Here is a 25,704-nt window from a genome sequence, read left to right on the forward strand (position 1 = left end):
GACACTAGCAGCCCCCACATCCAGGCACAGTGGCCTGAAGGTTAAAGGCAAGGGTGGCACGAGACCTACAGCAAGAACTCTGAGCAGGGAGAGCAAGGAGCTGCCCAGAGTTCCACCACCATCTCCCCCCTGGCCGCCGAGGAAACCGAGGCTCATGATGACCTGGCCCAGGTCTGTTGGACTCACAGTTGTTCTCATCCCCAAGATCAGAGGGCTGCCACCAGGGAAGGAGATGGCCCCCAGACACAGCCCAGGAAGCACACAGGGAAGGATGCCCTGGGGACTTCGGTATGTTATTGCAAAAAAAAAACCATTTATTGCTATTTGAACCCTGCTTTCATGCCTCCATTTCCCAGAAAATGAGCCACGGGAGACACCAGGAGAGGGAGGAGACCATCCTCCTTGCACAAAACCCACTCCCTCGGATGCTGTCCTCAGCGAGGGTGGCTGGGGGCCAACCAGGGGGCCCACCCGCAGAGTGGCAGAGGAGGCAGGTTGACCCTGCGGACGTTGAGCTCTGTGGCGAAGGTCCTGGCCTTCTGGTAGAAGAAGAGCGACTTCTCACGGTCCAGGAGGAAGTTGTGGGAGATGGCGGCCGGCCGCGTGTAGATCTTCAGCTGTGCCTTCTTGTTGCCCAGGTCCACGGCGGCTGCCAGTGCCAGCTGGTAGTACCCGGCTGCATCAAACAGGTCCTGAAGGGGACAGGTCATGCTCAGCAAGAGGGGGACTCGGAGCCCGTCTTCCCAGAGGCCGTTCCTGTCTCCAGGTCATTCCACATGTCCAGCCAATGCTGGCTCACCCCATGAACCCCGAAGCCTGTGACACTGCTGTGGTCTCAGCTGCAGGAGGTGGGGACGACACTGACACCCCGGAAGCCTTCCTGACTGCCCCTACGCCCCACTCACCCCAAGTGTCCTGCCCCAGTGCCACCCTCTCTGCAGGCAGTGGCTGCTTTCCCCATGGGCTGAGGTCAGGGCAGATCCTGCCTGCTCTGAGAGTTCCATGCAGGGCCCGTGGCTCCAAGCCACAGCAGGGGCACAGCGTTGAGTGACCCAGGCTCCCCTCTGGCCCCTGTCCATGCTGACCATTTCCAGGCCCTCCACGGGACAGGCCAGGTACAAAACCATCTCACAGGTGTTCTATCTGGCAATGTTCCCTGAAATATTGACGGAGTGTGACTCCCCAGACATCCACTCCCATTTTCAATGCATCTTTGGCTCAAACTCACCATCCCTGGGTTGGGATGCCGTCTCCCAGACCTCCTCCTTGACCCTCCCATCCCCCACCCGGCTTCTCCCCAGGCGCCTCCTCCACATGGGGTCACCCAAGGGACCTCTCTAAGACCCATGCCTAGCCTGTCCCTCTACCATCTCAAGATGACTCCCAGGGCCAAGGACAAAGTCCAAGATGCAGCAGTCCATTCCCCCACTGCCCCACCCCACACACGGCGCAGGGGCGTGAGAAGGCCCCGAGTCACCGCCACTGCTCATCCAATGCCCCTCGGCCCAGCCGAACACTGGGCTCTGTGCTGGGTGCGTGGCTGAGCCTAACGTCCTTGCTCCCAGTCTGAGGGACCTGGGAGTGAACACTGACCACACAGGGTGGCCCGGGCTGTGGCAGAGGGAAGCCCAGGAGCCTGTGGGGGGCCCAGGAGGCCCCAGACTCAGCCAGGGGTGGAAGGCAAAGGCTTCCTGAAGGGGTGGGGACATCCCAACTAAACAGGAAGGAGCCAGCCAATGCATATGTCTCTGCGTGTGCCTGTGCATGTGTCTGTGCATATGTGGGTGCCTGTGTGTCTGTGCGTGTTTGTGTGCCTGTGTGTGCGTGTCCGTGTGTGTGCCTGTGTGCATGCCTGTGTGTGTGTGCGCGCCTGTGTGTGCGTGTGCCTGTGCCCGTGTGCATTTGCGTGTGCATTTCCATGTGCCTGTAGTGTGTGCAGCAGCTAGTGAGTGGCAGGCTGAGCCAGGACACACCTAATCCTCCCTATTCCAGGGCTCGCTCTCACGTGTAGACTAAAGGGGACCCCTTTTTAGAGGCAATTGGCAAAGATGCCCATTTACCCCTGCCTCTCTGCCAGCCTTCCAGGCCCCATGCAGCCCGGCTTTTTCTCCTACTCCTCTGGGCCCTGGGTCCAGAGCCTACTATACAAGGAGGAGGGTGTAGTCTTGGAAAGACAGCCGCCCTTGGGGAATTCCAAGTGGGCCTCCCTGTGGGAAGCTGGCCTGCGCTGACAGCATAGTCACGATGAGGCCCAGAGGGCTGTGCATGGGAAGGAGGTGAAGGAGGGCTGTGCATGGGAAGGAGGTGAAGGAGGCCTCTGCCCCTCAACCCCAACCGTGGACTTTGGCCTCTCAGGTACTACTTGGCCCTTTCCTTCCTCCTGGGCAAGCGGAGTGGGTGGCAGGCTTGACCAAAAGAGATAAAGGCCTCTTCTGGGAGGCCCGTCCCCCTGGGTCCCAGGCGAGCCCCTGAGCGGTGAGCAGCGTCCCTCTGGGTCTGACACTTGGCACCTCCCTGTCTGGCTGGGACTTGGGAGGCCACAGGGACCACTTCTGACCACCAAGTGTCGCCAGCACTGGGCGGGGGCCTCCCGGGCAGCCCCAGGCCTGCGGTGGGGGATACGGGGTGGGGTCTTAGGGCTGCCCCAGCTCCTCATGTTGTTCTAAGGCCCCCAAGATCTCGGCCCCAGGACTGGAGTGCCCTGGCCCCTCAGCCCATAAGGAGCACTGACGCGGTGCCGGTGCGATGCTGAGGAGGGGCGGTGCCTGCTGGGCAGAGGGGTGGAGACACCCCAGGTCTGAGTCTGACAGTCCCAGCTCTCCACCCCTGCAGGGCTGGGGGCAGAGGGAGCACAGCACCTCCCCTCGAGACAGACCCGACCCAGCAAGGCCTCAGCCTGGCTGGCTCAGGCCCCACCGCACCTGCCCCGAGCTGGGGTTTCCCTGTCTGTGAACCCAATGGTAAGACACTGGTCCCACCCCACCCTTCCTGGGTGATGTGAAGATTCAAGGTGTCTCGGGGCTCCAGGAGGGAGTTGCTCAGTGCAGGCTGGCACCCTGGGCAGGCTTCCTAGACGAGGCGCCAGGATTTGGGTTGGATCTTGCAACGTTGATTCAATGTGAGGATGATGCCGTCCTCCGAAATGTCCTTCTCCCGACCCTGTTTTCTTTGTTAAATGCAACTTGACACTTGACTGTCAAGAATCAGCTTTGGTGTCATCTCCTCCAGGAGGGCCCCCCGACTACAATCCTCCTTCTTTACCCAGAGGACACCATTGCCCACTCATGTGTCAGCCTCCCGGGCTGAGACTGAGTTCTTGAGGGTGGGGCCTGGCCAGCTTGGGAGCTGGGTTGTATCTGCTGACCTTGCCGGCTCCTCCAGCCACGTGCAGAGCTCCAGGGAGGCCACTGGGCCATTCCTAAGGAAGGCTGGAACCCAGGCCTCTGGGGTCTGGGTGGAGATCCCACTCCAAGGGGGCCAGGAACACCCCAAGCCCTGCCCCTCCCCACCCACCTTCAGGTCGTAGAAGATGATGTCACCGAGCACCAGGTACACCTTCACGTAGTAGAGGGTCTCCTCGTCGAACTCTAGCGGCGAGTTGCAGAGCTACAGGACCTTGAGGTAGAAGTGCTTTGCCAGCTTGCCATGACCCAGCTGATGGTGCAGGGCGGCCAGCCGGTGGTAGGCCATGCGCTCGTTCAGCTGGTCCCCTGGGGTGCAGGCCAAAGGGGCAGGTGTGAGGACGTGGCTCCCTGGGGCAGGGAGGGCACAGGCCCCTCAGGAGCAGGTATGCAGACCCCAGGCAGCACACCTGGCTTGCCTCCAGGCACCTGCGGTCACCTGGGCAGCTCTGGCCAGTCCCTTCTGGGTTCCCAGACTCACTTTCCCATCTGCAAAGCAGAATTAATAAGGCCTGCCCCTGTCTACTGTGAGGCTTTGGCAAAGTCGGACTTGGATGGCCCAGCTCTGTGCCTACACATAGCCACCTGCCTATGCTCACTGGTTTTAACCAGGGGAGCCCAAAAGCCATGCAGTCCAGGTGCTCCCAGGCACCCCAGCTCCAGGCAACCCACAGACATAACATCCGACTCCTCCTGGGTGTGTCACAATCAGAGCCCCCTACTTTGGGGAGTCAGCTGCACACCTACTGTGTACTGGGCCACAGGGCACAAGGCGCTGGGGCATGTGGCCTGCCTAGGGTTCCCTGTCTCTGGAGGGGGACAGATGACCCTGGCACAGCACCAGGGGATGCCCGGCCTTAAGGGGCAGACTGTTGGAAGGGGAACTGGGATTTTATCAGCCAGAGAGCTGTGTGGTTGATGAGGGTGGGAAGGGTACAAGAGAAAGGGAATATGCCACTCGGCCTGGCACATACAGGGACCAACGAGATGCCTGGCATGTCTGGAAGGCAGAGGGCACACTGGGCGGCCCTTGTGGTCAGCAGCGGGAACAGGCAGAGGAAACAGAGCTCAGTCAGGCAGGGAGCTCTGCACTGCGTGAGAGACCTCGGGCAGTGCCCCACAGCCGGACGGGGAAGCCAGTTGGGTAGATCTGCCTGCCTGGACAGGAGACCAGGAAAATCCAGCAGCTGTTTCAGCTCCTGCCCTGCAGACCTGGAGGCTGGGCTCTGGCAAAGTGTGGGTCCTGGCAGGGTGGGGGCTCAGGGGACTTACCCAGAGTGATGCTGAGTGCTAGGGCCACGTAGGCAAACTCCAAGCACTCCTGGGGATTTTCCAGTGTGGCCAGCAGTGCCACCAGCTTGTTGCACAGCTGTAGCTGCAGCGCCGCCTTGCGGTTGCCCGTAGTCATTGCCAGGGCCAGGACCCGGTCCTACCACACAGGCAGGTGGCTCAGGTTTCCCGTAGCACCCACCTTGCCCAGCGCCCTCCTCAGAGCTCAAACATGTGCTTGGAGCTTCCCACACCCCAGCTACCCCTGCACCTCCACACAGCTCTGTGCTCTGGGATAACACACAGTTCAGACACCCAAGTTGGGGGCTGAAGAATCACCTGAGGCCCATCCAGCTACACCCGGCAGCCTCAGACCCGTCTCTCCCACCTGGGCACCGGGGGTCTGACTCAGGGGAGCCAGCACTCCTCTCTGCTCTAAAAACACCACATTTATCTGTGCCCAGGGCTGAGCCACACCGTGAGCTCAGAGGAAGGGAGAAGCCATCCCACTTCCGGGTGCATGCAGACCTGGGCCTCCCACTGACATGCTGTGTGTCCTCTGACATGTCCCTGTGCCTCTCTGAGCCTCAGTTTCCTCATCTGAAAGATGGGGACAGAACTTTCCGCTCATGGTTGCTTGAGATCATCAGGTACAAGGGTAGAGCCATTGTCACATCCAGGCCCCGAGCGTTTTTCCCGGGCAGGGGCACGGTCAATATCATGCCCGGTGAGACCACTTGGAAACTAGCATGTGCATGGGTGGCCCTGCCTCCAGGTGGGAGGCCTCTGCCCTGCCACACCTGTGCCTCAGCCCTCCAGGTGCCCCCCTGAGGCCCACCCACATCAGCCCACAGGCCAGCTCACCCGGTAGAAGGACACAGCTTTCTCCCGCTCCCAGGCCCCACTGACGAAGATGTCTCCAGCTGCCTCAAACAGCTCCAGCCCCAGGTTGGGGTCGCCTGTGTACAGGAACACATTCTGTGCCACCTGAAAGGAGACAGAAGTTCCCTCAAGACCCACACCTGGTGAGGTAGCCACGCCCACCTTTTCCAGCCTCCTTCCTCTCACACACTACAGGTACACCTGAGCATTTTTCAGACCCTGTGCATTAGGGCTGCCCCCACCACTGGCATGAGGACAATGAACTGATGCACCTGAGTGCCAGGAGATGACTGAGCAGCTGCAGCCCAGGAGCCCGACACCTGTGAATCCTACCACCAGGGCTAGCCGTAGCCCACTCCCCCTGCACTCAAACCAGTCTCCGTGGCCCCCAGATTGCTGGGAGCCCATCCCCTGGCTCCTTTCTGCGTTGCCACATCCCTGCCACATCAACAGTGTTTGTGGGTGGGCCTGGTCCCCTCTTGGCCATGAGCTCTTGATCCCTCTCCTCAGCTCAAGGAGGTATACAGCAGGTGCTCAGTAATGAAAGCTTCACCAGGCTTGTGGGCTTCACAATTTGTTCCAGATCACACTGTGTTTGGGAAAGCCTCTGAAAACAGCCACTATGATAGATTCATTTTGTAAGGAAATGTGCCACCTGGTGCTTGGAGCAAGTTCTTCTGTGTGTTAACTGAGTGGTCACATTATTTGAGCATGTGCTGTATTTGAGCAGGTGCTGGGCACTGTGAGGGGCCGCGCCTCTGCCCTCAGGGAGAAGATGCTGGCCACTGGGGGAGGATATGAGGGAACCAGTTGGAGGGAGGAAAAAGGCACACAACAGGTGCTCAGCAGTGGCTTAGGAATGAGTGGATGGATGGATGAATGGATGAGGAGATGTAGACACATGGATGGATGGATGAGTGTGTAGATAGATTAATGCTGGGATGGATGGATGGATGGATGGATGGATGGATGGATGGATGGACGGACAGACGGGTGGGTGGATGGATGGGTGGGTGGATGGATGGATGGATGGATGGATGGATGGATGGATGGATGGATGGGTGGAATGATGTGTGTATGTCTGTATGTATGTATGGGTGGGTAGATAATGTATGGATGGGTGGAGGGTAGATGATGTATGTGCATATGGATGGATAGATGGTGGATAGATGAATGTATGGATAAACAAACTGACAGATAGATGAATGGAGGGATGGATTAATAGGTAGATTGGTGGGTGGATGGATGAATGATGGATGGATGGACGAACAGTGAATGGATGGATGGGAGAAAGGATGGATGATGGAAGGATGGATGGATGGATGAATGGATGATGGATGGATGGAAGGATGAACAGGTGGATGGATGGATGATGGAAGCATGGATGGATGATGGAAGCATGGATGGATGATGGATGGATGGATGAATGGATAAAAGGATATGTGGATGGATGATGGATGGATGGAAGGATAAACAGGTGAATGGATGGATGATGGAAGGATGAACGGACAGATGGATGGAACAACAGGTGAATGGATGGATAGACGGGTGAATGGATGGATAAAAGGATGGGTGAATGATGGATGGATGAATGGACAGATGGATGGACAGATGGATGGATGAATGGACAGAAGGATGGATGATGGATGGATGGATGGATGGATGGATGATGGATGGATGAACAGATGAATGGATGGATGATGGAAGGATGGATGGATGAATGGATAAATGGATAGATGGATGAATGATGGATGGATAAATGGATGAATGGATAAATGGATGAATGGATGAATGATGGATGGATGAATGGTGGATGGATGAATGGTAGATGGATGGAAGGATGAACAGGTGGATGGATGGAAGGATGGAAGGATGAACAGGTGAATGGATGGTTGATGGAAGGATGAATGGACGGATGGATGGATGAACAGGTGAATGGATGGATAGACAGGTGAATGGATGGATGATAAATGGATGGATGATAAAAGGATGGATGATAAAAGGATGGATGGATGAATGGACAGATGGATGGATGATGGCTGGATGGATGATGGATGGATGGATAAATGGATGGATGGATGGATGATGGATAGATGGAAGGATGAACAGATGAATAGATGGATGATGGAAGGATAGATGATGGAAAGATGGGTGGATGATGGAAGGATGGATGGATGGATGAATGGATAAATGGATGGATGGAAGGATGAACAGGAGGTGAGTGGATGGATGATGGAAGGATAGATGGATGATAGATGGATGGATGGATATATGGATGAATGGATAAATGGATGGATGGATGGATGAATGATGGATGGATGGAAGGATGAACAGGTGAATGGATGGATGATGGAAGGATGGATGGATGAATGGACGAACAGGTGGATGGATGGTGGCTGAATGAATGGATGATAAAAGAATGGATGAATGATGGATGGACGAATGGATGGATGGATGGATGGACGATAGATGGATGAATGGAAGGATGAACAGGTGAATGGAAGGATGAACAGGTGAATGGATGTATGATAGAAGGATGGATGGATGGATGGAAGGATGAGCAGGCGAGTGGATGAATGATGGAAGGATGGATGGATGATGGATAGATGGAAGAATGAACAGGTGAATGGATGATGGAATGATGGAAGAATGGACGGAGAGATGGATGAACAGGTGAATGGATGGATGGATGATAAAAGGATGGATGATGAATGAATGGATGGATGGATGGACAGCTGAATGAAAGCATCATGGATGGATGGAAGATGGTTGGATGGATAATGGAAAGACGGATGGAAGGATGGATGGAAGGATGGACGAACAGGTGAATGGATGGATGAAGAGGTGAACAGAAGCATGATGGATGGATGGATGGATAGAAGGATGAACAGTTGGATGGATGATGGAAAGATAGATGGAAGGATGGATGGATGGACGAACAGGTGAATGGATGGATGGACAGGTGAATGGATGGATGATAAAAGGATGGATGGATGATAGATGGATGGATGGACGGAGGGATGGATGGATGGACGGAGGGATGGATGATGGATTGATGGATGGATGCGTGGAAAGACAAATAGGTGAATGGATGGATGATGGAAGGATGGAAGGATGGATGGATGGATGATAGATGGATAGATGGAAGGACCCACAGGTATATGGGAAGATGATGGAAGAATGGATGGATGATGGATGGATGGATGGAAGGATGAGCAGGTAAACAGATAGATGATGGAAGGATGAATGGATGGGTGGATGGACAGGTGAATGGATGGATAGACGGGTGAATAGATGGATGAGAAAAGGATGGATGAATGATGGATGGATGGATGGATGGATGGATGGATGGACAGATGGATGGATGGATGGATGAACAGGTAAATAGATGATGGAAGGATGAATGGATGGGTGGATGGACAGAGAGTGAACAGCACAGGGGTCCTCCTGCATCCCTTGCCACTCACCTGGATGTACAGGTCCACCAGCTCGCTCTGCTGCAGGCTGTAATAGATCTTCCCTGCTTGCAGCCAGGCACGCGCCTCCTTCTCTTTCTTCTGAAGATCAATGAAAATCCCCAGACTTCATTTAGTGTAGTCCAGAGTGGATTTGTAGGCCCTGGAATCAGACACAGGTGTCAGAACAAGGGCTTTCATCCTCCTGGAACCAGTCTGCCTCTCCTGTGGGTCTGGTGACAGATGAATCTGGAATGTGTGGACTGGGAACGGCCCTCTTGTGTGTGCAGTGTTCTGCCCTTCCCAAGCTGCTAGGAGGGCCAGGGTGAACACACATAGCATGGAAAAGATGAAGGACATCCTTCTGAGGGAATTGAGCATCATGCTGCCCTGTAGCAGGAGGAGTGTGCTAGTCCATCTCCCCTGCCTCCCAGACATGGCCTGTGTCTTCTCCACACGCACCAGGAGCCGTTAGTGTTCAGAGGCTATCTGGGCCGATGGTTCTCAAGGTGTGCAGGTATCACAGTCACCCGGAGGCCTGTCCCTATAGCTTGCTGGCCCTGCCCACAGAGCTTCCGGCTCCACAGGCCTGGGGCAGGCCCTAGAACTCCCACTTGCCACAGGCTCCTAGGTGACATAGATGCTGCTCTGCTGGTCCAGGGACTACCCTTTGAGAAGCATGGCTCTAGCACACTGGCCCATTTTCCTTCTGTGAACCTGAGGCCAAGACTGGAGCCAGTCTCCCAGGTCCCCATGGAATCTGGCTCCTTCCCTGCTCTCTCAGTAAGTCCGACACTCGAGGGGGTGTGACTGCAGCAATGTCACTGGGCCCTGTGGGTGGGGTGGCCAGGGCCATGGTTACCCCACCAGGTCAGGATGCTTGGGGGAAGCCGAGTAGGCCACATATGGGATGTGAGACCTTGAAACCCTGCCCCAGGGAAGCAGGTGACACAACTGGCTCTGTCTTCTGTGGGAGAGAAGCCACAGGTGGCTGCTGTGGTCACATTTAAGGGGACAGATGAAGGCCAGGAGTGAAGATTCAGGGCAGGCAGAGGTCAGATGACAAAAGCCACCATAGTAGGAAGAACAGCCCAGAGTGCACGTACTGCCTCTGCTGGGGTGGAGATGACCTTTGACCCAACAAGGGAGGCTCAAGCCGGGACTCACGGGCCAGCAGCAGCCCTGGAACGACCCCAGGCCCACCAGCTCAAAGCATCTGATGCCAAGGAACCAAATGATCAAAAGGAGAGGGGCTGCTAGGGTCCTGGGCCAGCTTTCTTGTGCCCCCCTCCCTGCCCTGCCCGTCCCCACCTCCACCACCGCAAAGCCAGCCCTTACCGCTCCGTACCCAGGGACAGGTAGAGCTGACTGATGGTCTCCAGGAGCTGCCCCTCCAGCACCTTGTCGGCCACCTTGCGGGCCAGGGAGAGCTGGAGCTCATGGTAGATGACACACTGGGCCTCGCTGGGCATGACGGTGCCGTAGAAGTAGCACAGCCGCTGGACGGCCCACAGCTGGCCTGGGCAGAAGACAAAATGGAAGATGTTAGTCTCCCAGCATCGAAGCGAGGCTGGCTGGGCTCGGAGGCCCCTGCGCCATGCTTGCCTCTTTCACACCTCTGTGAGCCTGGGCCCCATAGGTGGGGAGACTGAGCACAGACAGGCCATGCACCCATTTCAGGACAGATTCCGAACACACAGTCACATGGGCACACCTTGGTGCAGATGCTCATGGTAGAGGCCGGCCTTCTTTACAACTCCCAGGGCCGAGGTCCTGGCCAGGCTCGGCCCCTGCACCAGGCCATCTATTTCTGCTTCACAAAGCCTCTCTGGCCAGGACCACGGCCGCCTTCAGCCTGAGCTGATGAGGCCAGGGGCACAAGTAGCCCCTGTCGCAGATGGAACCCTGAGAGAGCAAAGCCAAGCGTCATGTCTGCCACATACGGCATCATGTTGGGGGAACGGGGTTCAAAGCTGGGCCCTGGCGGTGGAAAGCTTCTGATTTTCTAGTGCCAGAAACATTCCGGAGATTAACACAAGAAACCAGGTACGCCGAATGGACATCTGTTACACACACCACCCAACAACAGCTGAATACACAGTCCTCTCGAGCACCCATGGGACATTCCCCATGACAGACCATGTGCCAGGCCACAAAATGAGCCTCAGTGAATGGAGAAGGTCTGAGACCAAAGCAGAGGTGTTCTTCAGCTGTACTGGCATGAAACTGGAAATCAACAGTGAAGGAAATGTGAGAAATTCAAAAATATGTGGAAATTACACACTCCTAAACAACCAGTGAGTCAAAGAGACCATCAGGGAAACTGAAAACTAATTTGAGAAGAATGCAAACAAATGCACAGCCCGGGCCAGCGCGGTGGCTCACGCCTGTCATCCCAGCACTGTGGGAGGCCGAGGCAGGAGGATCGCTTGAGTCCAGGAGTTTGAGAACAGCCTGGGAAACATGGTGAAATCCCGTCTCTATAAAAAAATAAAATATAAAAATTAGCCGGGTAGGGTGGTGCACGTCTGTAATCCCAGCTACTCGGGAGGCTGAGGCATGAGAATGGCTTGAACCTGGGTAGAAGTTGCAGTGAGCCAAGATTGCACCACTGCACCCCACCCTGGGCAATAGAGCAAAACTCTGTCTTTAAAAAAAAAAAATAGCACAGTGTATCAAAAATTCCAACATGCAGCTAAGGCAGTGCTGAAAGGGAAATTTATAACTGTAAATGTCTACATTCAAAGAAAGAAGAAAAATCTCAAATCAAAAACCTAACCTTCCACCTTGAGAAACTAGAAAAAGAATGAACTAAACCCAAAGCAAATAAAAGGAAGAAAATAATAAACATGAGAGTGGAAATGGGAAGTAAAAATACAGAGAATGGAAAAACAAAAGAGATAATCAACAGAACCAGAAGTGGGTTTTTTGAAAATAATAACAAAATTGACAAATCTTTCACCAGACTGACCAAGAAAAGAAAGAGGGACACAAATGACTGAAATCAGAGACTGAGCACCATGGCTCACGCCTGTCATCCCAGCGCTTTGTGAGGCCGAGGTGGAAGGATCGCTGAGGCCAGCATTCAAGACCAGCCTGGGGGAACATGATGAGACCCCATCTCTAATAAAAAGAAATAAATAAAAAATTAAAAACCCAAGTTTCTAAAATGAGAAATGAAAGAGGAAACATTATTGCCAACCTGACAGAAATAAAAGGATTCCATGAAAACACTACGAACAACTCTACACCAACAAATCAGACCATCTAGACACAACAGCCAAACTCCTAAAATGACACAAACTACCAAAAATGACTCAAAAATGACCCCAAGTAAGCATGTGGGGTATCAGCCCCGCCCTCGGTCTCCTCGACCGTTCAGCGCAGGGTGGGGAGATAGGGAAGCATGATCCCCGTTCCCTGGCCTGCATTTCCAAGTCTGAATCCCCCAGCACCCTGGGGAGGGCCTCGTAGGAGGAGGTGCCACAGGCTATTGTGCCAGGAGCCACGGGAGGCTGCAGTGGGGGTTGGGGCGCTGGATTCCTGGAGGGTCTCCTTCCAGTCAAAGAATGCCCCTGGGGAAGAAGCCTGGGTCTGAACCTCCCAACCCTCCTTGGGCAGATGTGTGGGACCGGGGCCCCTTCACACGGTCCTTCCCAAAATCTCATCCCTCCTAGGGCCAGGAGTGGGTGCCAGGCCTGTGCTGGGAAATGGGCAGATTTGGCCACAGCCCCTGGGGCTCTGGTCCAGGCCACAGGAGGCAGCTCTGAGTGGTCTCACGATGCCATGACAAAGCGCTGCAAGGCAGAGGGGACCCACAACAGTATCCCTTGTCTCGGCCATTTCCCTGGACTCAACTTCCTCATCTATCCTCTGCGGCCTAGATTTCGGACAGCCCTGCCCACCTACTGTCCATTCACTGCTCAGTCTGCAGTGACTATTGGATAGCACTCCATGGCTCCCCAGTGCTCTTGGGGAAAAGGCCAAGCCACAGCCTGAGGCCCCAGGCCCTGCTTAGCTCTCCAGAAGAGCTTCTCACCATCCAGCACCCAACCCACGCACTCCTAACTCTGCACCTCCCTGCATAAGCCCTGCTCACTCACCCCCGCTCACACCCCACTTATCCCCGCTCACACTTCTGCTCACTCACCCCAATCACACCTCCGCTCACTCACCCCCACTCACTCATCTCCACTCACACTCCCGCTCACTCACCCCATCACACCTCCGCTCACTCACCCCCACTCATCTCCACTCACACTCCCGCTCACTCACCCCCATCACACCTCCGCTCACTCACCCCCACTCAGTCATCCCCACTCACACTCCTGCTCACTCACCCCCATCACACCTCCACTCACTCACCCCCACTCACTCATCTCCACTCACACTCCCGCTCACTCATCCCCTCACTCACCACCGCACCCCACTCATCCCAGCTCACACTCCTGCTCACTCACTCCCATCACACCTCTGCTCACTCACCCCCACTCACTCATCCCTGCTCACTCACCCCATCACACCTCCGCTCACTCACCACCACTCACTCATCCCCGCTCACACTCCCGTTCGCTCACCCCCACTCACTCACCCCCACTCACTCACCCCCAATCACCCCCACTCACTCACCGCCGCTCACACCCCCTTCATCCCCGCTCACTCACCCCCACTCGCTCACCCCTGCTCACACCCCACTCATTCCCGCTCACACTCCCACTCTCTCACCCCCATCACACCTCCACTCACTCACCCCCACTCACTCATCCCCGCTCACTCACCCCCACTCACTCACCACCACTCACCCCCACTAGCTTATCCCTGGTCCTTCACACAGGCTACACCACCAGCCCCTCCCCCACCTCCTATTACTTGACTAAATCCTCTCAACCCTCTGGTCCCAGACTAAGAGTCTTCCCTAACCCGGGGCCAAGTGCTGCCCCGCCATCACGCCACTCACCCTTTTGTGGCTTCTCTGGCCTAAAGCTCACATTCTCACGCTCAGTCCCTGCCACCCAAGGACCCCACAAGCCCCATTTATGGGTGGGGCCTGGCACACACTGCACAACGAGCTGCTTTTGCATGAACTGCTCTGCGGCTTTGGGCAATCACCCGCCCCATGTCCTCTGTGAAGTGGGATGACAGGTGCGCAGGCTGCCAACACACCAAGCAGATAACACGGGCACAAGAACCGGCGTTCAGGGCCTGGCTCATGGAGGGGCCCCAAGTCCCAGCTCAGCAGAGCCTGTCTTGATCCCAGGGTTATGGCTAGGGATTCCCAGCATGCAGGACTTTCCGTGCTCAAGGCGGCATGGTCCCTGGGCAAAGTGGGAAGAGCTGGCTGCCCCAGTAGGGCAGAGGGCCTGGCCCTGCGTGGGAACCGCCTGTCTCCAGGGCGCTTGCCAACATCTGCTGCTGGCCATGACTCAGCACTTTCGATGGTAGAAAAACCACCACTTGTTTCTGAATCACAAACCCCAGGTGTGCCCTGACGCGAGTGGCCCCGGAAGGCGCACAGGAGGAACCGGGGCACTCACTCTCCACAAGGCCCATCTCCACAGCGACCAGAAGGGCCCACTCATAGCAGCCCTTGCCCTGCTGGGCCGGACCCTGGTGGGTGCAGAGGTGGCCCAGCTGCAGGAGCACGTGGGTGAAGTCCCGGCCACACTCCCTGCAGGGCAGCCTCGAGAACAGCCGCACGGCCTCCAGGAGGTGGTGCTGGGCCAGCCTGCTGGCACCCGCGTGCAGACATAGGGTCCCGAAGTTGGCCAGCACCACTGCCTGGTTCCTCCGCTGGCCCAGGTCCTGAGCCACCCGCAGGGTACGGTAGTAGCCCTAGGCTGCCTGTCTCATCCGGCCCAGCAGGGCAAGGGCTACTATGCCTTCAGAGCCACGTCTCTCTCTTGTCATCTAACCCATTTAAACTCTCCTTTCAAACTATATGCCAGACCTAACCACTTCTCACCTTTCTCATCATTTCCAACCAGGTCCAGCCCTCATCAGAGCGCTCTGGGTTACTGCAAAAGCCTCCCAATCGCCAGGCACAGTGGCTCATGCTTGTAATCCCAGTACTTTGGTAGACCAAGGCAGGTGGATCATCAGAGGTCAGGAGTTCAAGACCAGCCTGGCCAACATGGTGAAACCCCTCTACTAAAAATACAAAAAATTAGCCAAGCATGGTGGTGGGTGCCTGTAATCCCAGCTATTCGGGAGGCTGAAGCAGGAGAATCACTTGAACACAGAAGGCAGAGGTTAGTGAGCCGAGATCGTGCCATTGCACTCCAGCCTGGGTGACAAGAGCGAAACTCCATCTCAGAAGGTTTAAAAAAAAAAAAAAAAAAGCCTCCCAACCTACCTCTCTCCTTCCACCTTTCACCCTGCCCTGCATTCTACCTTCCACTCTCAAACATTTCAGAAAAAAAAAAAAAATTATATCCACAGAGAGAGAAAGAGAAAGTACAAATGGGGTAAAATGTTTGGGGAATCTGAGGGAAGAGTATATGGGAATTCTCTGTACTATTTTTGCAACTTTTCCATAAGTCTAGATTATTTTGAATTCAAGAGTTAAACAAAGAAAAAACAAAAACCAAAACAAAAACAAAACACTATCTCCCTTTGTGAATCCATCCTGTCTTTCCCCTGGCAACTGAAGGACGCGCTCAACTAAGCACATCTATTTTTTCATGAACACTAAAAGAACCCTTGACTAGTTTTGACTTTCTGTGCTTGGCAGTAGAATTTCATATATATGTGTGTGTGTACATATATGTGTGTGGTGTGTGTGTATATACAGAAAGGGAGAAATATATATGTGTATATATATATAAATATATTGTAAATTTACAATGGTAATGTGTATATATATAAATATATGTGTGTGTGTAGATATATATAATACATACCCCATAGCCTGTCCTTAACCAGTTCTAAACTTAGTCGGAAAAACACATACCTAAGCAGAGAATTTCAAAATAATATGATGAACATTTTGATAGAGGGATGTGTTGCTATGGAACATGCTGCTAAGACACAAAACCTCCTAGATGGGGCAAAGAATGAACGAAGTTTTGCACCTATAGGCACCCCCTCTGATATCCCCTCAAACGTTTATATTTATATGCATTTGTTTCCCCCAGGACCCCCGTTTCATAAGGGTTAGTCCTAGAGCCTAGCAAGTTCCTACTACAGCTGGCACACATATGCCATTCAAGAAACAGTGGCTGAGTGAATGACGAGTTAAGAACCATTTGTCAGCCAGTGCTCAGTAATACAAAATGCACTGGTATGCAAATTATATTTTTGTTGAAAGCAAGGGCAGGATCACAAATTATCTTTCCAGAGAGAGCAAACCTCAAAAGCTTCTTTACCCTACTAAAGCACGTTATAAGAAGCTCCCCTTATATAAAAGAAAACCTCCTCATTCGTTATCAATGGCATGGAAACCTAATAAGCCTTCACCTCTGATGACATCTCTTCCATCCCCAGGGCTAGAAGAAGGAGGTTCCGGAAACCCTGGTAGTTGTGAAGGTGGCTCCCAGCTCTGACAGTCTTGAACCCTGTGGGTGCGGGGGTCACACAGCAGAAGAACAACAGAGGGAAGCATCATCAGGCTTTGAATATGTTTGAACCAGAGATGGCAAATAGGCTGCAGCCAACTGAAAACACCAGAGATTCATGGTGGCCACCTGAGGGGTTGTGCTCTTAAAAAACAAAAATTAAAATTAAAAATTAAAAAATTAAAAAAGGAAGGGGTCAAGAATCCATCAGGTCTGACTGAGATGTGTATCAGTGACTAACACCCCATATGGCAAAAGTACTCCGGTGCGCTTTGGGTACTCACAGCTTCAGCAGTATTCAAAGGCGTGTGCTTCCCTAAGACTAAGCCACGGGAATATCCCCAGCAACAATGCCAGGAGAAATGTCTAACATGGATTTGGCTAGAAATACAGTTGTCTTTAACAAATTAACACTGAATAAATCCTGACTTATTAGAGCCTGCGAGAATGACATTCTCAATGATAACAGTTATCACTACAATCTCCAAACATCTGCGATCCTGCGAGGAGGAACTGTGACAGCGCAGGCCACGTGTCCAGACTGCTTCCCAGACTGCCTGTTACAGAATAAAAGAAATGAAACCCCCCCTAAGAATGTCTTCACTCACATTTAGCCAGTTGTTCCTTTGTGTGCATCTCTGTGCTAAAATGGCCATTCTTCCCCACAGCCTGAAGTCATACGCTAAAATAAATGAGACTCACATGAAGCCAGAAATGTGCAGATGCCAAGGAAACCAACACAAACAAAATGGGCTGGAGAGTGTGGCCAGGAGGATGGTACTTCCCAGGAAGCAATTACTTCATCTCTGCCCATGAAGCAGGCAGCTGTCACTGTCCCCCAGGCCCACGCCAGCCACTCGAAGTAGGTTCTAACCAAACTACCTCCAACAATCAACATAAATACACCACACAATTGGCTTCTGAAAGGACACCTTGCAACCAACAAGAAACTGCTAGCACAACTTTGAAAAACTGTGCAACTAAAATCCTTGGAAAGGATCAACACTGCCACATTTTGACTCAAATACTGTTTCGTGGTAGCACTGCAATAATTCACTGAAACAAAAGAATGAATGAGGAACATTATATAAATGAATATAAAAGAATGAATGAAGAATGAACATTATATAAATGAATGTTTATATAGGAATCAGAGGAAGCATGACTAATCATTTAAAGAAATAGGTCAAGAAACTGCTAGGTTCAGATGCTACCGTGAGACACTGTCAGGGCCTTAGGCAAATTCACTTCTCTTGGTCCTGTTTCTAGGTTCATCAAAAATCAGCTTCGGATTAGGGAATCTGTTGCTTTCCAATGCCTTCCTTCTGCGATTCCAGCCCAGATTTTAGGACTGCTCTCCCACTTGGTATATGAAAGCACTTTCTATGTATAATAGCAAGAGTACATTTCTGTGTTGAATGCGGTTTGGGACCTACTCTATGAGGCAGAATATCATCATATAATTTTAAGCATGACAACAAGACACATTCTAGATAAGGATAACACATAAGGCGTGGCCATACACCTGTGCGTGCCTGGCAGGGAGATGGGGAAGTCTCATTTAATGAAGCCGGGGTGCCTGTTGCACCTTAACATCCTCAGTCCACATCAAGTTCACAACGTCCTTCTGACATCAAACCACAGGTATCACATACTTTTCCATACTTTCCACCCAAGATTAAAATATGCAGAGCACCGTGATAAACACACCTCCATCCCCAGCATGTGGGCTCACATTCTGTAGAATTACATACTTTCGGGGCAAAATGGTGACCAGGTTGTAGCGGCAAGCAAGACTGGGCTCCGTGGGGACAGCAGGCCCTGCAGCAGCCATCACTCCTGTCGCCACAGTCTGATGCAGCTGCAGAGAAGCTGTGGCTGAGGCCATTCACTTTGTGAGAGAACCGCACAGGAGGGAAAAGGTAGGGAAGGTAGGGAAGAGGGCAATGTCAGGCTTCTGAGCCCAAGCCAAGCCATCGCATCCCCTGTGACTTGCACATATATGCCCAGATGGCCTGAAGTAACTGAAGAATCACAAAAGAAGTGCAAATGCCCTGTCCCGCCTTAACTGATGACATTCCACCACAAAAGAAGTGAAAATGGCCGGTTCTTGCCTTAAGTGATGATATTATCTTGTGAAATTCCTTTTCCTGGCTCATCCTGGCTCAAAAAGCTCCCACACTGAGCACCTTGTGACCCCCACTCCTGCCCACCAGAGAACAACCCCCCTTTGACTGTAATTTTCCTTTACCTACCCAAATCCTATAAAACGGCCCCACCCTTATCTCCCTCCACTGACTCTCCTTTAGGACTCAGCCCGCCTGCACCCAGGTGATTAAAAAGCTTTATTGCTCACACAAAGCCTGTTTGGTGGTCTCTTCACACGGACATACATGACAGGCAGGTGCAGAGCCAGGGAAGGATCTGTGATGAGAACAGAAAGGAATGCGCCTCCCTGTACACACACTCGGATTTTATGACAATGTGGGTAGGGGGCTGAACTGGATGCCTGAGAACATTCCTCCAAGTTCCTTTGCTGATTTTCTAAATATTGGTGTAAAATCTGAATTCAGAAAATTTTTTTAAATCGCTTCAATCAACATCTTTGTCTGGTGCTCAGCATCAGGTCTACATGATTATCTAGAAAACCAACTTCAGTTCTAAGGCTCACGTCCTCCTACAGTGTCCCAGGGATTTTACAAGGGAACGCACCTCTCATTCGCATCAAGAACACACACAACTACCATTAAATAAATGCTTAATTTGCTTACACAATTTTTTAAACACCCAGATTTGAAATACAATAAAGAAGACAACTTTTTGATAGCTCTGCTTGCCAACTGGGAACTGCAGGTGGAGAAAATAACCTGCCATGATTTCTAACCAGTCAACCACCTGTCTTCCCTGGCTGCAGTAGGAGCAATCTTTCTGAGCTCAGGATGAAAAAGAACCCAGCTGGTTAAGGGACAGATGATCATCAGTTCTCAGCAGGCCTCCCGGGAATCCCCATGTGATACGTAGAAGTAAAAAGCTATCAATGACCAAGCATCTGGACGCTTATCCCACCTTGCCATCTGCTTCTCCTGCCATGCAAATATAAAATTAATAAGCCTGCTATTAGAGAACAGAGTTGGTGCTGCATCTGTCTTCCTAAAATTACGGATAATTACCAGCCCACAATGGCTTCTAATCAGATTTGAGTGGTCCCTTAGACAGGAAGCTAAAGTGCCTCAGCCCTAAACTGAGAAGAAAACAGAAACTGGAATGTTCTAGGTTTGATTTTTTCCCCCTTGTTCTAAAGTTGCTGTTCCCAAATCTCCTTCTACTGTCTTGTTTATAAAATGTATGAGAAACAGGGAAATTAAAAGACACTATAGAAATGGCCACTTTTTCTAGGTACAAACTTCGTTAACATGATTTTCAGTTGCTGGGCTTTTTCTCCACAAACTGTGAGCCTGGAGTACATTTTTCTCCCTCGTGGTTACACATTCAGAGTCAGGGAAAGTGGCTTTAGCAGTAAAGAGGGGAGTGCAGTGAGAAGTGACTGGGCACTGAGAAGGGCAGACAGGGACTCTACCTCGGTGTCCTGCAGCATTCCTGGGCCTCGGCCTTTACTTTTCTATCTGAACAAGGGATCTAAAGGCCCGTGATTCTAGGCCACGACAGCTCTTCATACACACATACGCAAATATCACACGCCTATGTGAAAAGCTGTGACACTTGGCTGATTCCCTGAAGAAGTTATCTTGTATCATTTCTACTCAAGTACTCCACCTCCTTCCAGACAAGTATCTGAGGATGATGGGCTATCCCACAGCAATGTGTGTAACCTCTCCTGCTTATGATCCCTGTTCACATAGCATTTTCCAAAAGCATTTGGTGTGAAGTGACAGAAGAAAGAAGAAGAAGGTTCTTTTAGCCCATTCATTCATTCATTCATTCATTCAACAAATATTGACTGACTACGTGCCAGGCACTGGTGATATAACAAGGAACATATATATTTTTGTAGGTAGAGACAGACAACCAAAAAGTATGTTAAAGAGTGATCAATGCTGTAGAGGAAAATACACCAGGAAACAGGAAAGAAGAATACCCCTAGCCACCCTACACTGGGGTGATGCCAGCGTTACAAAATGGAAACAGCGGCCTGGCACGGTGGCTCACACCTGTAATCTCAGCTCTTTGGGAGACTGACGCAGGCAGATCATCTGAGTTCAGGAGTTCAAGATCAGCCTGACCAATACGGCAAAACTCTGTCTCTACTAAAAACATAAAAATTAGCTGGAGGTGGTGGCACACACCTGTAATCCCAGTTACTCAGGAAGCTGAGGCACAAGAATCACTTGAACCTGGGAGGCAGAGGTTGGAGTGAGCCGAGGTCGCGCCACTGCACTCCAGCCTGGGTGACAGAGCAAGACTCTGTCTCAAAAACAGTAAAAATAAAAATAAAATGTAAACAGAGAATAAGATACCAAAAGAAAGAATGTGAACGATTAATTGTAACAAAAGCCTTTGTAAGCTGATACTTTCCTTCCTGGATCCTTGTACCTTACAAATGGAAAAAAACGGTGGGTAGGGGTAGCATCAAAATGATGGTGATGTTTTAAGATGGCTTTGGGTTTCAGATGTCTGACAGCCATACTTGAAAGGACACAAAGATAGATGTGTACCCGCCCCCCATCCGCTACACCCTTGTTCTGCTCTCTAATCTTTGCACATACCAGAGATTTCGTAAGTTCTGTGAGTACCTGGTTTTCTGCACGTACCAGAGATTTTGTTTTGCACATACCAGAGATTTTGTAAGTTCTGAGGCAAGGTCACAAGACGTGTTTAAGTAAGATAAACTCTTGCTGCCATAAACCTGCTCTCCCGCCTCAAAGTTTGAACCAAAATATCAGAAATGGCAGGAACCAATCATAGTTAGCCAAATCGCCTTGTTCAAACACTAGCCAATCATATATCTGATTTGTATAATAACTCTATGCCCACTTTTCTTAGACTATATAACATTGTTCGGAGCTGAGTGGGGGAGCTCTCCTGCCCGTCTCGTTTCACGAGCGAGGGAGAGTTCCAGGTTCGAACCTGTAATAAAGATCCTTGCTGCTTAGCTTTGACTCTGGACTCTGGTGGTCTTCTTCGGGGAATAAATGGTCTGGGCATAACATACTCATGTACTTCAAGGAGAAAGCTCTAGCTCTATAAGCCATCTGGGCAATGGTTTAATGTCTTTTTTTTTTTTCAGAGGGTTTTTAAAGTACAGGAAAACGTGTGTGTTTATTTGGCTGCTCTGTGCCTGCACACGTGCAAGCTGTGCTAACAGGTTTTTCCATGTTTTGCTGAATTTGCCAGCTTGCCATAAACAGGCTTCCATGTCTTAATTGTCTATAAATGGCACAAACACACAAAAATGCAAATCAAGACAAGCTGTCCCTTCAACTGCTGCTGCCATGATGACAGCGAGCGACAATTGGCCAAATCAATACATGGAGACTGAAGCTGTCCGGCAGAGAGCACAGGGCCGACTGCTTTTCCCATAGCATTTAAAGAAACAAGCGGAAACAGCTCTCCACACAGGACAGACACGTCCTTTGTTCTTTGAATAAATGCTGCCAATGCCCAAAATACTTTCTCCATCACACTATCTATATGGAATTCAAGTTCCTTCCAATACCATGAGTAACGCCAGTGATAGACTATGTTTAGCCATAATGACCCATTAGCATTCTTTTTCCTCTAAAATGTTGAAATAATAACATTGAGTGTGCACTCACGAGGTGCCAGGCTCTGAGTTTGATCTCGTTTAGTTCTCATTGAAATCCGGTAAGATCAGTACCATATTCTCTCATTTTTCATAGATGAGGAAACTGAGTCACAGAAAGGCTAAGTAAGTTGTCCATGGTCACAGGTTATTTAGGAACTTTTCTCCAAACTTTCAAAAGTTAACTACTGCCACTATTACAAATGGGTTTCTGTTTGTTTGTTTTTCTTTTTTTTTTGAGACAGGGTCTTGCTCTGACCAGACGAGTGCAGTGGCGTGATGATGTTTCACTGCAGCCTCAACTTCCCGGACTCAAGTGATTCTCGCACCTCAGCCTCTCCAGTAGCTGGGATTACAGGCATGAGCCACCACACCTGGCTAATTTTTTAATTTTTATTTTTTGCAGGGATGGGGCTTCACCATGTTGCCCAGACTGGTTCCGAACTCTGGGCTCAAGAGATCCTCCCAGGTCGGCCTCCCAAAGTGCTGGGATTACAGGTGTAAACCACTGTGCACAGCCCTACAAATGCGACTTGTACAAAGTCAGAGCAGTGAGCAGGAAGAGAACAGAGACTTCAGTGAGTCTCCTGGATGTTGCAACACCATATCCCTCCTCCATACCGTAATGTGTCTACACCCACCAAGCTCCTAGACGTTGAAGGCAGGCCAGCTCAGAGACGAAACAGCAGTAAAGAAAGAGAAGATGCAGACATGCGTCTTGATTTCAGTTCGAGCGTGCGTCTCTCCCCTGCAGCTGCACAGGCAGAAACCAGGGGCCGTGAGTCTGAGGCAGTGTGTTTGGTTCCTGGCAGGTAATCTTTTGGGAGACCATCCCATACAATTAGTGTTACACTTCTCAAAAAGGAAGTGAGACTTTTATAGAAAAATCGAGAAAGGTCTAATAAAACCACAAAAGGATAATATAACAACAAATTAAATTCATCTGTCCAAACTGAAATCCCAAAGCCCTCTGGGCACACAGCTGCTTTTCTGAGCTGAAATTCAGCTCCAGCTAAGAAACAGGTCAACTTTTCTAAAAAGATTTCTTTTTCACATGCCTTCAATAATAATTCCTTTCCCTCACTTGTCATTTTCCAGATTTAATGGCTCCGTTGGCCTTCCTCTTATTTAGGCCATGAGCACTGACTGCATGTCTGCTACGGCCGGGACTCCAAGGGAGGCACCCTAGGGAACACAGATGACGGCAGCACAGCGACACCCTCAAGGAGCACACACGGGGAAGGCAAGACGATACCATCGCAGCCTTCAAACAGAAAAGAACTTGGCCTCCATACCCCGTCCCATTTCTAGAAAACAACGATGCTGAGTCAGTAACATTTACCGAACAGCCTGCAGTGTGGAGGCAGGCACGAGGGGGCTCCATGCGGGGAAGAGCACCTTCAGAAGGGGGCATGCAAGCAACGTGGAGGCAGGAGACACTCCCACGCACAAGGGCCAGCCTGGGGGCCTGCAGAAATGCCCATGCATCTGGGAGGAGGGAGAGAGGACAAGATACTTAAATGCTCCAAAATGAATAGAAGCCTCCCAAGAACCTCCCCCAAAATGGGGCAGGGATTTACAAAAGATCAAACCGAGCATGCGCAGTTACCTGAGCATAGCGCCACCAGAGCGAGCTATCGAGGAAGAAACAGGGTCACTAGAAGCCTGAGCCTCTACTCCCAGCTCTGCAACTCATTCACCCTATGACCTTGGTGAAGGCTCTTAGCTTCTGTGAGCCACAAGAGAATCACGGGAAAACAGAAGATAGGAAAACTGCTCTGCCTTTTTCACAGAACTGCTGAGGGAATAAAATCAGATAATGGATTTTTAAATTCTCTGTGAATTACGAAGCAAAATACAAACGTATGAAATCATTCTTACCATTAATAACAGCACTGTAAAATTAAGAGCAGAGTTAAGACCACAGCATTTTCCACCCCCCGACTCCCGAGAGAAATAGTGAGTCCAGCTGATGTATTTGGGCAACCCCAGTATCTAGGCCTTGAGAGCCTCAAACAGCTCAGGAACTCTGACAGTATCACTCCAGCCCAGTGCTCATTAAGTTCTCCAAGACAGCCACTGACATAAAATACTACAGCTTTTTCAGCTGGGCTTGAAGCCCTCCAAGCTCACAGCACAGCTAAACAATGAAGAAGAGGTTTTCTGCTACTAGGCTCAAAAGCTGGCTTTTGTAGATTCCCATAGAAAGAACATTCAAGGCCAGGCGTGGTGGCTCATGCCTGTAATCCCAGCAATTTGGGAAGCCGAGGCAGGAGGATCACCTGAGGTCAGAAGTTCAAGAACAGCCTGGCCAATATGGTGAAGCCCCGTCTGTACTAAAACTACAAAAATTAGCCGGGGCATGCTGGCGAGCACCTGTAATCCCAGCTACTCGGGAGGCTGAGGCAGGAAAATCGCTTGAACTCAGGAGGCCGAGGTTGCAGTGAGCTGAGATCACGCCACTGCACTCCAGCCTGAGGGACAAGAGCGAAACTCCACCTCAAAGAAGAAAAAATAAAGAGCATTCTTTTTTGCTGATGTTAAATTTCCTGTGCTTAATACAGAGAAATCATACAACACTGAAATCCTGAAAAACATATCATAAAAAGCATTTAGTGACTGAAAAGACATTCAATATAACCTGTAACAGTGAGTTCCCCTCCTCTTTCCAGCCAGCTCCACTAATGCTGTGACCCTTAACAATGCTTTCACTAACACAGAGAAAAATTAATAGGACCGCTTACCCCTCTCAGCTGACAGCTAAACCAGTGCTTCTCCCTGGGCTCACTAAAGATGACCTTTACCTAAAACCAGGCTGCAACGACCCTGTAGATGTTGACTAACAATTTCAAAATTCCCATATTCTTTGTCCACTCCTAAGGAAGATGAACTGAAGCCAGGTGTCTCCAAGTCAGAACTAACAGAGGCCTTAAACATCAGATGGCCCATCCCCTTCTTTGACAACCAGGGGATCTAAAGCTGAGCTTATGGAAGAAAACAGCCTGGTTAGGAACAAAGCGGATACCAAAGCCTAGTCACTTAACCTCTGGTCCAGAACTCCTGCGACAATCCAGCACCCATATAGGATGAGTCTCCCTAACCAGAAACACCGAAATCCACAAGTGTGGATTTTGAGTGCCGACGTGACGCTCAAAGAAATGTTCATTGGAGCAGCTCAGATTCTGGATTTTTGAATTCAGGATGCTCAACCAGCAAGTATAATACAAATATTCAAAAATCCAAAAATGCAAAAAAATCTGAGACACTTCTGGTTCCAAGCAGTTTGGATGAGGGATATTCAACCTGCATTTTTTTTTTTCCTCTAATGAAGGAAATTAAAAATGAGGACCGAGCAAAGTCATTCAATCCATACTAAAGTCATT

General features: G+C 51.0%; 1 pseudogene; it reads right to left on the minus strand.

Annotated features, from left to right (window-relative positions):
• Window positions 1-291: 291 nt before the first annotated feature.
• LOC135969695 (SH3 domain and tetratricopeptide repeat-containing protein 1-like) lies at window positions 292-14,088 on the minus strand (annotated as a pseudogene).
• Between the last annotated feature and the right edge of the window lie 11,616 nt (window positions 14,089-25,704).

Source organism: Macaca fascicularis, chromosome 2 (assembly GCF_037993035.2).
Source record: "Macaca fascicularis isolate 582-1 chromosome 2, T2T-MFA8v1.1".
NCBI classification, from domain to species: Eukaryota; Metazoa; Chordata; class Mammalia; order Primates; family Cercopithecidae; genus Macaca; species Macaca fascicularis.